We start from the raw sequence: 10,817 nt of genomic DNA on the forward strand, positions 1-10,817 counted from the left end.
AACTTTTAAAAAAATAAAAACCTGCTCCTGAATTCATTAATTTTTTGATGGGTTTTTCATTTCTCTATCTCCTTCAGTTCTGCTCAGATCTTAGTTATTTCTTGCCTTCTGCTGGCTTTTGACTTTGTTTGCTCTTGCTTCTCTAGTTATTTTAATTGTGATGTTAGGGTGTCAATTTTAAATCTTTCCTGCTTTCTCTTGTGGGCATTTAGTGCACTTAAGAATGTCTAATAGGCTGGGTGTGGTGTCTCATGCCTGTAACCCCAGCACTTTGGGAGACCGAGGTGGGTGGATCACCTGAGGTCAGGAGTTCGAGACCAGCCTGGCCAACATGGTGAAACCTGTCTCTACTAAAAATACAAAAAATTAGCGAAGCGTGGTGATGAGTGCCTGTAATCTCAGCTACTTGGGAGGCTGAGGCAGGAGAATTGCTTGAACCTGGGAGGTGGAGGTTGCAGTGAGCAGAGATCGTGCCATTGCACTCCAGCCTGGGTGACAAGACCAAGACTCCATCTCAAAAAAAAAAAAAATGTCTAATAGAGTTCTACAGTTTATTATATACTACCTTTTAAATAAAACAAGAAAACAATTGTTTGTGGATGACAAATATTTTAGGACAGCCACAGTTAAAAACACGATTGACAAAAAAAAATTGGTTACCTTTGTGGCATACATGATTTTATGTAACAATTATAATTATTATAACATACACTAAGTCATGTTAGAATTATAGGAGTTTCCCATAATTTTGGAACATAAACCAATAACATTTATACAAATATAGCCCAAAGAAAACCAAACACCATTTCATATTTGACAATGCTTCCTGTATGATTTTTATACCAAATAAGCCAAATGTTACTGTTGCATTAGTTCATTATTGATGTCAAACCCAATTTTAAATAAAACCTTATAGATAAATCTATTTACCTTTAATCAGTTTGAACATAAGGTAAGATTTTTATAAGGCTTTTACAACCCTTTACAAATTTGTGTTAAAGAGCAGATTACACACAGGTTTTTGCTTTAAGAAAAACCTGTTTCATTTTTATTCCAATGTTCAGTTCACAGAAAAACTGAATACCCCTTTAACTTTAGCCAATATTCTGTGTTTACACACAGAATTTCTTTTACAATTTTTTTTTTCACAAACCTTCCACAACTTGCTTAAACCTTTAGTTTTATCCTAACTTAAAACAATCCTTTAGCCCTTTAGGCAAAAAACTTCCCCACATTTCCATGCCTTTTTATAATCTTTAACCAAAAACATATTTTACTTTTCTTACACACTTTGAGTGTATAACTATTTGGTTTTTTGTAGTCTTAAGCACATGTTACACTGTTAACTTTTAGCAACTTTTGGTAGAAACCTTGGTAAGTTTGGGATTTTAATTATATATTAGGTGTGGAGCCTAGGACCCAGACAGAAGTGCAGATAAGGTTTGACTCTTTTCAGCATCCACCTCCATGTGTTCCAGGCCTTACCTAGCTGTAAAGAGAGCAAGTTGTACAGTTAAGAGTCATAGTGGCATTTTTTTTTTTATTATTTCTCAATTGCATATATTTAGTTTTCATTTCTACAGAGAGGTCAACAAAGTTTTGTGAACTAAATTGTGTAAGTTTGTTTTTTTACCAAAGGACTTCACAGAGAACAAGACAAAGAGTAAGAAACACAACAGCAAATTTCCAAAAAATTCAAGTAGAATCAAATTTTGACTACAGATTTGGTCAAATTCGTGCTAAACAGCCTCTTTAACAACATTATTATCCAACTGACTTATATAATTTGCTTTTTAGTAGACAAATACATTGTTTTAAATCTTAATTATTTTTTATTATAAAATACGTGTTTAGTGTAACAAATTCAAATAATCTCTTAGGAAGATAAAGTAAAATAAGGGGCCAGGCGTGGTGGTTCATGCCTGTGATCCCAGCACTCTGGGCGGCCAAGGTGGGTGGATAACCTGAGGCCAGGAGTTCGAGACCAGCCTAGCCAACATGGTGAAACCCCATCTCTACTAAAAATACAAAAATTAGCCAGGCGTGGTGGCGCACGCCCCCATTTCATGCTACTTGGGAGGCTGAGACGTGAGAATCACCTGAACCCGGGAGGCGGAGGTTAGAGTGAGCTGAGATTTGTGCCACTGAACTCCAGCCTGGGCGACAGAGCAAGACACTGTCTCAAAAAAAAATAAATAAATAAGAAGAAGGACGTCCACCACACTGTACCTACCAAAATGCCCATTCCCCAAAGACGACTGTTGTTAAACGATTAGCGTACCTTTCCTGATTTTTTTTCTTTTTTTTTTTTTGTCTAAGCACATTTAAAACCCAAGACTTTTGGTTTTAAGTGATTGCTCTGAATCTCCTTTAGGCATGAAGTACAGGAAATTATATTTCTGCAGCAAATTCAGGCTCTGCAACATCAAGTGTGGATTCACTGGAAATTATTTGAAGTAACACTTAGAGATCATAATAGCCAAAAAATGTTGAGAAATGAGAAAGGGTAGGTTTCTTTATTTAAAATTTTTTTTTTTTTTTTTTTTTTTTGTTCTTTGCTCCATCACCCAGGATGGAGTACAGTGACGGGATCGCAGCTCACTGAAGGCTCAAACTCCTGGGCTCAAGCAATCCTGCCTCAGCCTCCCAAGTAGCTAGGACTACAGGCGTGCACCAGCATGCCCAGCTAATTTTTTAATATTCTGTAGAGATGGGGTCTCACCATGTGCCCTGGCTGGCCTCAAACATCTGGCCTCAAGCAATACACCCACCTCAGCCTCCCATAGTGCTGGGATTACAGGCATGACCCATCACACCCAGCCAAATAAAAGGCTTTTTGAGGAAGTATGATCAGAAGAAAATGGAATGTGCTTGAAAGAGCTCTAAAGGGCCACGGACGTTCTGTTCTCTATAGAACAGAACATGAAGTAGGGACAGGTTCTTTTTAAAAGCACTTGACTTTGGAACAAAACCCAAATTGTCCTCATGATTTCATCCTTTGACATTATGTTCATTTTGGTTATCTTAGTCTTTTCTCAGACTTCACAGATAATTATCTAAAAGCCCCTGGCTAAGTTAATGCTTATGACTGTAGTCACAAATGGATGGCTTGGATTTTATTTGTCTTGCAGTATTTGTAAATTTTTTGATGTATACTCTTACTGCCAACTTACATACTCATATGTATATGGATTGTATGTGTATGTGTGTGTATGTATATATATATAGTCCCCAAATTTAAAAACCATAATTTGGACATTTTTTTCCACACAAAAAATCAGAAAATTGGTAACACTCTGCCCAATTTCCACATAGCAACAATTTAGACAGGCCATGAGCTCTCCATATGGCCCTGATCCCACCACTCTTGTCTCAAACAAATCTAGTCAGTCGTACGTATATTATGTATGTATATTGCTGTGCTTCTCCTTCCTTCCTGACTCTGGAAGACTCCTGTCTCAGTCTCTCTCAACATGTCTGAAGGACTCAGGGGCAAGTGTCAGAGGTGTAGGCCCTAGTCTGGGTTTAATGTCCGGGGCCAGCTTGAAACAGCAGCTAGTATTTTGAGCTCTAAGCTAACACTCTGGACTTTCAGTCATGTGTTCTTTCCCCAGTGAAATAGAAAAGTTTGATTTCAAAGAGGCAAAGTATGCGACACCTGCAACATACATAAAACCTGTTTCGTTTTACTCAGGAGTAGGAATCAGGAAACCTGGGTGCTATTTTTGACTTACTTTGGTTAGAGAAGGGCAATTAAGCTGTCCTTACGTTTCTTACCAAATGAGGAAAATACTGTGGTAGCTCACAGCAATTTGGGGAGTTTTAGAGTCTATGGAAAATGGAAACGCTATTTGTAACTTAGATTGAACATTGAAACTTGTGTTTGTTTTTCAGGCACTTTTGGAACTTAACTGGATGTTTCATGTGTCTAGTAATCGGCTGATAGTAGATATTATTCTACCCCTATATTGGGATGCGAAATAGCAGAAGTCATACAGTCTATGCTGGTACTTTCAGCAAAGACTTTACCACAGTAATCAGTTCATGAAACTCTGTGTTCTGAAAGTGGCCATGGTCAGTGAATTTGTGCAATTTGGTTTCCAACCTATCGGCCACTTCTTGTTGTTCCTTCCAGGGAAGGAATGGGTCATCAGTGGAGCCAAACTGCACAACGTAAGGGCAGTTGGCCTTGATCTTCTCCCACTGCCAGGGGCGGGTGAAGTATCCACTTGCACGCTCATTTTCATCCCCCAAGTCTGATGTGTATGCAGACACTAATACAATAGCATATACTCGATGTTTTTCTGCATACCTCATGGCTGCGATGGCCCTAGAACTGTGGCCGATAATGATGGTCTTCTCATCACAGTGCAGCTCTGTCTCCATGAAGGGCAACCAGATGCTCTCTCGTGCTGTAATTGGGTCGGGCATGTTTTTAGCCAAACACTGGAAACCAGGTATTTTCTCCAGCTCCTTTTTCACCCAGCCATACCAGCCGTGGGTGGTCACATCCCCGCCTCCGTTCCCGGGAACAATCACTGCCTTGCTAGGAGAAGCCATGAGTGCAGCGAGGCCAGAGTCCTCTCAGCACGGGTCCAGGAGCCATACTGGCATTTTATGAAGCATTAAGTAAGCCTACTCACCTTTAAATTGTGCAATATTTCTTGTATAAATTACTTTTTATAAATTCTTTTATGACATAGACCATTTACAGCATGCAAAGACTTTTTGACTTGTCCTAAACATTTATTTATTTTTTTTTTAACAACAAGTTATTTTACTTTAGGCCAAGGTTGTACCATGAGAGATCCTTTCTTATATAAAATATATTTTCTTTATAACCTTCTTTGCATAGTTAGGGGGCATGGCTAATTCAACATGCCCCCAGATTTTATTTGCAATTTAATGCTCTGAAATAGGTAAATTGAATAATTTTTAAAAGTCAAAGATGCAGTTTATGACCTTAAAGCATTTAGCAAATCTAATATCTCACCTGCATAATTTAGACCAAATATTTACATTTTTGAAGATATTTTTATTTTGCCAATAATTTTTTAAACTGTCTTTTTCCAAAGTATTACTTAAGTCACATGAACTAAATAAAAGGCATTAATCTTTTTACTTTTCTGACAAAATATTTTATTTAAGCACTTATTATTATTAAACCAATTTATCAAAGCTCTCTTGTATATAAACATTACATAGACAACACATATAAATATGCAGACAGACAGAAAGTAAAGGATTCATTCCCTAAGTCAGGAATTAGGCCCTAAACCTGGGTTGCCATTGTGAAAGGAGAAAGCATAGCCAAGTGATTACAAAGTCAAGCTCCCAAGGACATGACTGACCAGTTTCCTGGACCATCTTGAAAAGTGGGTTTATGGGATCCTAGTCACACATTCTATTCTAAAGTACCCCTCATTATGACAGAACAATATAGAAAAACACATAAAGCACACCAGATTCACTGGAGCTTAAGATTAGCCTCAAAAATCCTTTTTTCCATTAAGCAAAAACTTTACAGAGGAGATAAACAGTGATTTTGCCATTCATTCAACCAATTTGCACAGAGAGAGGGATAGAGTGGGGCCAGAAATCTGACTTTGGGTAAGTGGTGGGGTACCCAGGTAAAAAATGGGATTGGGTTATAAACCCAATCTGGTAAGAAATTCTTACCCTTTTGCCAGCATGACAGGCTTCTGGATTTCCTTTCCCTGAGTGGCCCTAGTGACCTGGCTTGCTGTACCATAGCCCTGGGGGCCAAGCTGCAACACAAAGTGAAATTATCTTTTTCCATTCTGGCCAGAGCAAAATACTTGTGAAAAGACATAGACATTAGCCACTCTGCTTAGCACCCAATATTAATCTGGCAAAGCTCAAACTTGCCCCCAGTTGGGCCCCATAATTGTTAAACTAATCTCTGACCAGGAGTTTCAACTTGTGCACTCTGGACAAGATGGTCACCCTGAGTAAAAGAAAAGATAGGAAAGAGAAAGGAGAGAAAGAAACGTATAGCCTGTGGCAGGGTGGGGAAGGTGAAGAGCTCAGGGAAGCCAGAGAAAGACATACCCATTGCAGCGACACCAAATCAAAAGTTTAGGGAGCTCCTTGTTGGTCATGAAGGGATTATTTCCAACAGTCCCATCAGCCCTCAAGTTTCCTTTTAGTGAGGAAAAAGTTCCCCATGTCCCACCATCCTGTACATGCCTAATCCTATTACCCACAGCTGTTAGCAAGGAGTGCAAGGCAGATTATTCCAAAGAGAATAGCAGTTAACATCCCTTAGTGCCAAACCCGTTCTTAGCCAAAAGAAAATGTACTGAGAGGGACCTCTATCCCCACTGAATCTTACGAGGGACTCTAGCCCTTCTAAGTTAGGCCTCTAACCCAAGGTCAGTCAAGCATGCTTGCTTTTTATTAAGAGGGGTCTCTAACCCACTCTGTCTTAGGAGAGACTCTTAACTCCCCTAAGTTGGGTTTATAACCCAATCCCATTTTTTACCTGGGTACCCCACCACTTACCCAAAGTCAGCCAATTAGTGCTTTGGGTTGGGGAGTTTCTTCAGTACTGTCCTTTCAGGGTTCACTAGAAAGATATTACTGGACTCCACCACTTATACAAAATTAGTCTTTGAGTTGGGGATTTTCACACTATAATCCCTTTATAGCCACCGAAAAGATGTTACAGGAAAGGGGCCCAGATCCAGACCCCAAGAGAGGGTTCTTGGATCTTGTGTAAAAAAAAAATTCAGTGTGAGCTTATAGAGTAAAGTAAAAGCAAGTTTATTAAGAAACTAAAGGAATAAAAGAATGGCTACTCCACAGACAGAGAAGCCCTGAGGGCTGCTAGTTGTCCATTTTTATGGTTATTTCTTGATGATATGCTAAACAAGGAGTGGATTATTCATTCCTCCCCTTTTTAGAACCTATAGGGTAACTTCCTGTTGTTGCCATAGCATTTGCAAACTGTCATGGTGCTAATGGTAGTGTAGCAATGAGGGCGACCAGAGGTCACTTCTTGTAGACATCTTGGTTTTGGTGGTTTTTAGCTGGCTTCTTTATTGCAACCTGTTTTATCATAGAGGTCTTTATGACCTGTATCTGTGCTGATCTCCTATTTCATCCTATGACTTAGAATGCCTTAACCATCTGGGAATGCAGCCCAGTAGGTCTCAGTATCACTTAACCCAACCCTTATCCAAGATGGAGTTGCTCTGGTTCACATGCCTCTAATACCCCTAAACCTAAAATATATCATGTGCCTAAGATAACAGCATTACTTCTTTACCACATCCCAATGCAAGTTTCCAAAATATAATCCAGCATTAACTATGAACTTGGTTGAAAACATTTTTTCTGAGGCTCTCTGAGTATTGGTACTTTGAGTCTGTTATACTATAGAGGAAAATTACCAATTCAGGAAGTAAAATTTTTTGTGAAACCCTCTCTAAAAAACCTTCCCTCTCATCTGAAGAATTAGAAAATATATCAAAACTAAAACCAGTATGCCCTTCATTAGTACAATGGGGCTTTTCTCCTGTTTACAGAAGTCCAAACATCAGGACAATGCTATTTTTTTCAAGGCATAATTGCAAACTCAAGTCTCAAATTTATGCCTTTTTACACCTTTGGCTATGATTATAACATGCTGTGAGCAATGAGTCACAGTGACCTGATAAATGGTTACTTTGCCTGAACAACAGTGATTTCTACAACCATTTTTAAAATGAAGAGGCAAACTTGCTTTTCCAGCTGTTTAAAAATCAATTACAAGACATTATTAAAATAGCTAAAAGCATTTTATCATCTATAATTTGAAAAAGAATGTCCTAAAATGCCATATATACTTAAGTAAAATTTCAGGCCTTATTCTCTACTGAGTAAACCATACTGGGTCTCTGCTATTTTTTGAATGGTGTCATTGTAATGCCTCCTGAACCTGTATGTTGGAGATTAAGATTGCCCTACCCAAAGCAGTTATTTCACTCCAAGCTTTATATAGTTAAGAATTATTTTATTTACTCTAAGTTTCTAGCTGATTATGACTTTTTCACTAGTAAACTATTCCATTCACATGTACAATATAAATAAAGATACAATTTTATTATTCCTTTGAGTTTCTCTATGGATAGTTTCCATCATTTTCCATTCACAATTAGAAGGAAAAAAAAGAGTGATTTATCATGTGGCATAACATTGTTGGTCAGCTGAAATTACCAAGTACATATTCCTAGTCCTGAGCACATGACTTAGTTTTATTAATTTTCCCTTAGCTTTTCTCTTCTAACAGAGATTACCAGCTTTTGCAATGTTTTAGTCGAGGATCATTGGTAATTAAATATGATTATTAAGTTCACTCCATTTTCCCTCAAATGTTATCTCACACACTTGGTGCAGCTAAAATATGGTTTCTGAAACAGTTCACATTCTATAAAAAACATTTAAGTTATTAAAATTTTGGCTCAGATAAGAAAATTTCATGAGATCGCATTTCAAACTGTTCTAAATATTCTAAATGAAAATACCCTATACGAAAAAGTAAATAATACCTTTCCGAAATAAATCACATCTGTATTAATCTGTTTTCCCATTGCTTTAAAGAACTACCTAAGACTGAGTAGTTTATGAAAAAGGGGTGTAATTGACTCGCAGTTCCACAGGCTTAACAAGAAGCATAACTGGGAGGCATCAGGAAACTTACAATCGTGGTGGAAGAGAAAGGGAAGAAAGGACCTCCTTCACATAGCAGCAGAAAAGAAAGACTGAAGGGGAAAGTGCCACACACTTTCAAACAACCAGATGTCATGAGAGCTCACTCAATATCATGAGAACAGCAAGGGGGATGTCACCTCCAAGATTTAATCACCTCCTACCCGGCCCCTCCCCTGACATAAGGGAATTACAACTTGACCTGAGATTTGAATGGGGATACAGAGTCAAACCATATCATTCGGCCTCTGGCCCTACCCAAATCTCATGTCCTTTTCACATTTCAAAACCAATCATGCCTTCCCAACAGCCCTCAAAGTCTTAATTCATTCCAGCATTAACCCAAAAATCCAAGTCCAAAGTCTCATCTGAGACAAGGCAAGTACCTCCCACCTACAAGCCTGTAAAATCAAAAACAATCTAGTTAGTTCCAAGACACAATGGAGGCACCAGCATTGGGTAAATGCTTTTATTGCAAATGGGAGAAATTGACCAAAACCAAGGGGCTACAGGTCCCATGCAAGTCTGAAACCCAGGAGGGCAGTCATTAAATCTTAAAGCTCTAAAATAATCCCTTTGACTCCATGTCTCACACTCATGGCATGCTGATACAAGGGGTAGGCTCCCAAGACCTTGGGAAGCTCCACCCCTATGGCTCTGTATGGTACAGACCTCACAGCTCCTTTCATGGATTGGCATTGAGTGCCTGCAGCTTTTACAGGTGCACAGTGAAAGCTGTTGGTGGATCTACAATTCTGCGGTCTGGAAGATAGTGTGGCCTTTTCCTCACAGATCTACTAGGCAGTGCTCCAATGGGGACTCTGTATGGGGGCTCCAACCTCACATTTCTCTCTCTGCACTGCCCTAGTAGAGATTCTCTATGAGGGCCCCACCCCTGCAGCAGTCTTCTGTCTGGACACCCAGGCATTTCCATACATCCTCTGAAATCTAGGTGAGGGCTCTCAAATCTTGCTCTTTTCTTCTGTGCACCTGTGGAACAACACCAACACCACATGGAAGCTGCCAAGCCTTGGGGCTCCCACCCTCTGAAAGAATGACCCAAGCTGTACTTCGGCCCCTTTTAGCCATGGCTGGAAATGGAGCAGCTGGCATGCAGTGTGCCGTGCCCCAAGACTTTACAAAGCAGTGGGGCCCTGGGCCTGGCCCATGAAACCATTTTTCCCACTAGGCCTCCAGGTCTATAATTGGAGGGACTGCCGCAAATATCTCTGAAATGCCCTGAAGTTATTTTCCCTATTGTCTTCTCTATTAACATTTGGCTCTTGGTTACTTATGCAAACTTCTGCAGCTGACTTGAATTTCTCCCCAGAAAATGGGTTTTTATTTTTCTACTGCATAGTCAGGCTGCAAATTTACCAAATTTTTACGCTCTGCTTCCCTTTTAACATAAGTTGCAATTTCATCTTTTTAGTCACACAAATGAGCTTACACTATTAGAAAGAGGCAGTTCTCATCTTGAACGCTTTGCTGGTTAGAAATTTCTTCCATCACATACCCTAAATTATCTCTCTCAAGTTTAAAGTTCCACAGATCTCTAAGGGAGGGGCAAAATGACGCCAGTCTCTTTGCTAAAGCATAGCAAGAGTAAGCTTTACTCTCCAGTTCCCAATAAGGTCCTCATCTTCATCGGATACCACCTCAACCTGGACTTCACTGTCCATAGCATCAGCATTTTCGTAACAACCATTTCACAAGTCGAAAGTTCCAAACATTTCCATTCTTCCTGTCTTCTACTTAGCCCTCCAAACTGTTCCAAACTCTGCCCATTACTCAGTTCCAAAGTCACGTCCACCTTTTCAGGTATCTTTATAGAAATGTCCCAGTTTCCTGGTGCTCATTTTCTATACTAGTCCATTTTCACATTGCTATAATGAACCACCTGAGGCTGGGTAGTTTATAAAGAAAACGGGTTCAATTGACTCACAGTTCCACAGGCTTAACAGAAAACATGGCTTGGAGGCTTCAGGAAACTTACAATCATGATGAAAGAGGAAGGAGAAAGCAACAAACTTCTTTACATGGTGGCCGGGGAGAGAGCAATCAAAGGGGGAAGTGCCATACACTTTCAAACAACCAGATCTCAT

At 39.4% G+C, this 10,817-nt stretch overlaps 1 pseudogene across 1 annotated transcript; it reads right to left on the bottom strand.

The window, feature by feature from the left end:
- Nucleotides 1–3,258: 3,258 nt before the first annotated feature.
- LOC105533016 lies at nt 3,259–4,593 on the bottom strand (annotated as a pseudogene). Its single transcript, XR_001005067.1, has one exon. The product of XR_001005067.1 is annotated as a putative hydrolase RBBP9 pseudogene (transcript).
- Between the last annotated feature and the right edge of the window lie 6,224 nt (nt 4,594–10,817).

Source organism: Mandrillus leucophaeus, unplaced genomic scaffold (assembly GCF_000951045.1).
Source record: "Mandrillus leucophaeus isolate KB7577 unplaced genomic scaffold, Mleu.le_1.0 Scaffold1213, whole genome shotgun sequence".
NCBI classification, from domain to species: domain Eukaryota; kingdom Metazoa; phylum Chordata; class Mammalia; order Primates; family Cercopithecidae; genus Mandrillus; species Mandrillus leucophaeus.